The sequence below is a fragment of the Hemitrygon akajei genome, chromosome 1 (genome assembly GCF_048418815.1).
Source record: "Hemitrygon akajei chromosome 1, sHemAka1.3, whole genome shotgun sequence".
Lineage (NCBI taxonomy): Eukaryota > Metazoa > Chordata > Chondrichthyes > Myliobatiformes > Dasyatidae > Hemitrygon > Hemitrygon akajei.
Genome location: NC_133124.1, coordinates 99,733,389 through 99,739,388, shown reverse-complemented (window position 1 = coordinate 99,739,388; position 6,000 = coordinate 99,733,389).

Here is a 6,000-nt window from a genome sequence, read left to right as displayed (position 1 = left end):
TGGTGTCCGTGTACTATTATTCTGTGAAAATAATGTACATCTTAAAAACAACAATGCAAAAATACTGTGAACTAAATCAGAAATGAGAACTATTACTTCTAGGAAGTCACAGAAAGCCATGTGACTCCATGCGCATCAATAGCCAAATTCCAGGAAGGACATGATATCGGAGCTACTGCTGTAATCCTTGTGTCTATCTGAGCATCTAAAAGCCATTAAAAGTGTTAAAACTTTGGATAGAATGTAAAACCTGCCTCGGTTTACTTACTTTGCAGACAAAAATATTGAGTTTCAATAGATGTCAATTGGATCAAATATTTAATTTTAGCTTTATTTATTTTATATTGTTTTGCAGACCCAATTTAAGTTGAAATGTTGAAGGAAGTACGATGAAAAAGTTGGGACATTTCCAAGACTTGGATTTGCCATTTCACAAAAACCTTTTCTTGAAGCATCCTACAAAGTTGCTTACTGGATTACCAAACAAAAGAAGCCCCACTCAACTGGAGAGACTTTACTAAAGTCCTGTGCGCTGGAAATGATTGAGCTGTTTTGTGGACTGGAACAGAGGAAAAAACTGAAGCAGTTCCCTTATTAAATAATGTGATAGGTTCTAGAATAGTTGATATTACTTTTAACATTTTGAAGCTGGTCATTGAGGTATTGGCAGCCTCGCAATTCCCAATCAGTATGCAAATAGATGCAACTGCAGACATCTCTCAATATAGTCAGCTCCTTGTTTTCGTTTGTTTTGTGTATCATAATAACATCAAAGAAGAATTTTTATTTTGTGAATCCCTTCTGGAAACTACAAAAGCCATTGATGTTTTGGAAATGGTAAAATGTTTTTTTAGCCAAACAGAACTTTAATTAGAAAGAAAACCTTCATATTCTTTGCACAGATGGAGCTCCAGCAAAGCTTGATATTACATCTACTTTAGTAAAAAAGGAAGAGACTAGTAGTTTACATCTTTGAAAACTTTCAAATGCTGAAGGAAGTGCTTTACCAAGATGGAGTTGAGATACAAAATTCTCTGTCAATTTCTTTGAAGAAAGCCATTTGCGAACACTTGGAAATACTTCATAACTCTTTCAAAAGTTATTTCCATCTTGATGGCATTAAAGTTGAACCATGGATCCACAATCCTTTCTGATATAAACTCTAACAGAGATGTTGATATAGCCAAATCTGAATACATTGATCTTCGGACAATAAACTTACAACAATTGGAGTTTAGCTCAAAAAGCCTTGGAAAATTCTGGTGTTCTTTGAACGAAGCCTAACCTTGTCAAGTAAGGTGAGCTCTGGAAGCTTTAATTCCATTTGCAAAAACATATCTTTGGAATCGGGAATTTCAGCACTTGTAATCATTAAAACAAAAAATCAAAATTGATTGGATGTCCCACATGACAAGTGTGTTGCATTGTCAATAACCACCCCACAGATCTTTTTCAAGCTAAGCAATGATAAACTTTGTGCTGATGTCTTTAAAAGTAAAATTTAATTTTAACTTCCCTATATTTTAAATATATAGTCTTGTTATTTAATGTGTTAATGAAGAAGCACACATATTACTATATCACTAATTTGTTTTTTTAATATTTTGATAACTATATTTCAATATAAGCCCATAAGATATAGAAGCAGAAATAGGTCATTTGGCCCATCGAATCTGTTCTGTCATTTCATCATTGCTGATCCAATTTTCTTCTTGGCCCCAATCTCCTGCCTTCTCCCTGTATCCCTTCATACCCTGACCAATCATGAATCTATCAACCTCTGCCTGAAATATACATAGACTTGGCCTCCACAGTTGCCTGTGGCAACAGATTCCACAGATTCACCACTCTGGCTAAAGAGCTGCCTCCAATTTCCATTGTAAACAGATGCCCCTGTATACTGAGACTGTGTCCTTTGGCCTTAGACTCTCCCACCATAGGAAACATCCTCTCCACATCCACTCTATCAAGGCCTTTCATGCAATAGGCTTCAATGAGGTCACCTCTCATACTTCTAAATTCTATTCAATATAGGCCCCAAGGCACCAAGCACTCTTCATATGACAAGCCATTCAATCCTGGAAGCATTTTTGTGAACCTCCTTTAAACTCTTTCCAGTTTCAGCACTTCCTTTCTAAGATAAGGGGAACAAAACTGCTCACAATACTCCAAGTAAGTCCTCACCAGGGCTTTATAAAATCTCAGCATTACATTCTTGCTTTTATATTCTAGTCCCCTTGAAATGAATGCCAACATTGCATTTGTCTTCCTCACCACAGACTCAACCTACAAATTAACCTTTAGGGAATCCTGCACAAGGACTTCCAAGTCCCTTTGCACCTCAGTTTTTGTATTGTTTCTCCATTTAGAAAATAGTCAGCTCTTTCATTTCTTCTACCAAAGTGTACAGCCATACACTTCCCAACTCTGTAGTCTACCTGCCACTTCTTTGTCCATTCTCCTATCTGTCTAAATCCTTCCGTAGCCTCTCTACTTCCTCAAAACTTCCTGCCCCTCCAACTATCTGTATATCGTTTGCAAACTTTGCAACAAAGCTATCAATTCCATCATCCAAATCATTGGCATATAACATACAAATAAAAATGGCCCCAACACTGACCCCAATTGGAACACAGATGTCACCGGCAGCAAACTATTAAATGCTCTCTTTATTCCAAACCTTTGCCTCCTGCCAATCAACCACTGCTTTATCCATGTAAGAATCTTTCCTGTAATACCATAGATTCATAATTTGTTAAGCAGCCTCATGAGTGACACCTTGTCAAAGGCCTTCTGAAAATCCAAGTACAAAACATCAGCTGATTCTCCTTTGTATATCTTGCTTGTTATTTCTTCAAAGAATTCCAACAGATTTGTCAGGCAAGATTTCCCTTGAGGAAACCAAGCTGACTATGGTCTATTTTATCATGTGCCTCCAAGTACCCTGAGACTCATCCTTAATAATTAATTCCAAGATCTTCCCAACCTCTGAGGTCAGGCTAATTGGCTTATAATTTCCTTTCTTCTGCCTCTCTCCCTTCTTGAAGAGTGGAGTGACATTTGCAATGTTCCGGTCTTCTGGAACCTTTCTAAAATCTATTGATTCTTGAAAGATCATTAATAATGCCTCCTCAGTCTCTTCAGCTACCTCTTTCAAAACCCTGGGGTGTAGTCCATCGGGTCCATGTGACTTACCTAGCTGCAGAACTTTCAGATCCGCAAGAACCTTTGCTCTAGTAATGGTAACTTCACTCACTTCACGCCCCCGACACCTGGAACTTCCACCATACTGCCAGTGTCTGCCACAGCGAAGACTGATACAAAATACTTATTCAGTTTATCCACCATTTTCTTGTCCCCCATTACTACCTCTCCAGCATCATTTTCCAATGGTCCGACATCCACTATCCACAAAATAAATCAATATAATTAGTTTGTTTTGTAATCCTTTTATTTTATTCTATATATTTAAAACAATATTCTTAGAAGGGATCCATAGGCTTCACCAGACTGTCAAGAGGGTCCATGGCATTAAAAGGGTGAAGAGCCCCTTGTCTAGAGACTCACAATAGATATTGCCTTCAATGGTGTTGATGTTTAACTCCCTTTCACTTTTCCACATCCCTGCTTGGAAAGGAATCGGATGACCAAAAATACCATGAAGGTATTCAGGGCAATCACTATCACTTGACTTCTACATTAACATGTATTTCTTGTGAATCAATCTAGAATTCCATCATCTCTTTGTTAACAACTATTGTGATCTGAGACATACTTTAATGTCCTATAATCCTGCATTCAAAATCCATTTGCTCTTTCAAGGATCAACCGGTTCTGTTCATAATGTGTATACCAGCATAAACCTGCTATTTTGCTCGAATGAGTCTTCTGCCCTGGTGGTAAGTCAATGAAGCTCAGAAAAGGTAGGTGGTGGATAAATTGAACTCATCTCTAGCAGAGCAGTGGGTGAACTGATTCATAGAAATTGATTGGACAAGACTAATGAGCTGATGAATGACAAAGCCAAATATAGAAGCTTCAAATCAAAATGTCTGTTTTGTTGGTAAAGGAAATGAAGGAGAAATGAAGTTTGTTGTCATTTCAGAGATGGAATTGATGATTTTTCAAAATTGACTTTTGAGATCTAGTCGTCACTAACAAGGCCGAAGTTTGTTGCTCTTCCCTAAATACCCCTGATTAAGTGTTGGTGGTAAGTTGCCTTCTTCAGCTGTTGCAGATGATCTTTTCAAGATGTACCAGAGATGCCATGGAGTTCCAGGATGATGGAGACGTATCAAGCCAGGATTCATGCATCTTAGTGGGGCTCTTGCCCATCATGATAGTTGAGTTTTACAAGGTGTTGTCAGATTAGCCAGAGTATGGGTGGTTGATGGGTTGCCAAATCAAATGGGCTGCCCTGTGGTGGATAGCTTTGAAGCTCTTTGACAACTAAAGGTGCTGCATTCATCAGGCAAGCAGAGTATTCCATGATACTCCTGACAGACCTTACAGATGGTGAAAAGGACTGAGGTGACAAGAAGCAAGTTATTTATTTGAGAATACTCTGTGCGACATCTGTAGCCACTTTGTGGCTGTTCTAGCAGAGTTTCTGATCAATGGTATTCCCCAGGATGTTGATGGTGGAGAGTCAGCAATGATGAGGCCATTGAATGTGCTAAGGCTCATTATTTGGGAATGGTCATAGCTTGGAATTTTTGTGCTTAAACAATATTTGTCATTACAACCCATGCCTGAATATTGTCTGGGTCTTGTTGCAAGCAGGTATAGACTGCTTCATTTGCTGATGAACTGTGAATTGAATGAAATATCATACAATCATTAGCAACTTTCCCATACATGAGCTACTGATGGAAATAAGGCCATCGATGAAACATTTGAAGGTGTTTGCACCTGATCATAGCCCTAATGAACTTCTGTGGTGATTTCCTGGAGCTACAAACATTAACCTTGAATAATCTCTGGAACAACATTACAGACTTACCCCCCCCCCCCCCCCAAAAGTACTTCAGTTATAAAATTTTCAAACATACAATATTGTACATCAATGCATTACCATCCAGTGTAAAACTCATAAAGCAATTGGATGTATCACTCCAAGAGAGATGTTTGTGGACTTCCTACACAGGTTCCTGCCACTTGTCCTGCTGTTATGGAGGGCTGTAAATTGCTGCATTTCCCTCTATAGTTTTTATACTAGCAACACCAATTTCAGCATGGTTATCAGCACATTGACATAAATGATGGAACGTGCCAGAATGCAACTCGTTGCAATGGAAGACCAACACATCTTGGGCAGGTTGCCTCAGAATATGCCCCCAGGATAGCCAGCAGCGCATAGAGTCCGGTGTCCTGGCATTGCTTATAATGAATTGACTACCTCCTCTACTTTGAAAGATCACTCATGTTATCTTCCCAATGGACTTGACAAAAGGTTTGAAACAGTACACAAACAAGATGTAGGAGAGAGAGTAGATTTACTCAGAAAGCATTTCATTTCTCACTCATTAATTAGATCAGTGCTACTGAAGTCTGTGTAAAGATATAGCCCCTGAGCCTTCATGATTGGAATGATTTGATTCCCTGATGAATGAGCTTGTCTTAATCTTTAATAATGTAACTTAAATAAATGGAGAGTTATTCAACAGAGTAAAATTCACCATAGATCATCCACAGAGTAGTTAATTGAAAAAACAAATTATCTCATTTAGTGGGGCCAGTGTGTCCTGCACTGATCTAGTGATATAATTTTCATTAAATTTTCACTGCTTTCACTCTTTCCCCCTTAATCCCTGACCTTTACTTTTGTATTGAATGCTGGGGTCTGTCAGAGAAGTTTGGCCTTACCCAGTTATTTCTGTGGAATCTCTGTCACTGTTACTATTTTAATCTGTCACAGAGCAGTCTGAATGTGCTTACAAAATCCTTAAGATAGGAAATGTTCTGAAGCAGAGGTGGTTCCATTTATTATTCACCGCTTTT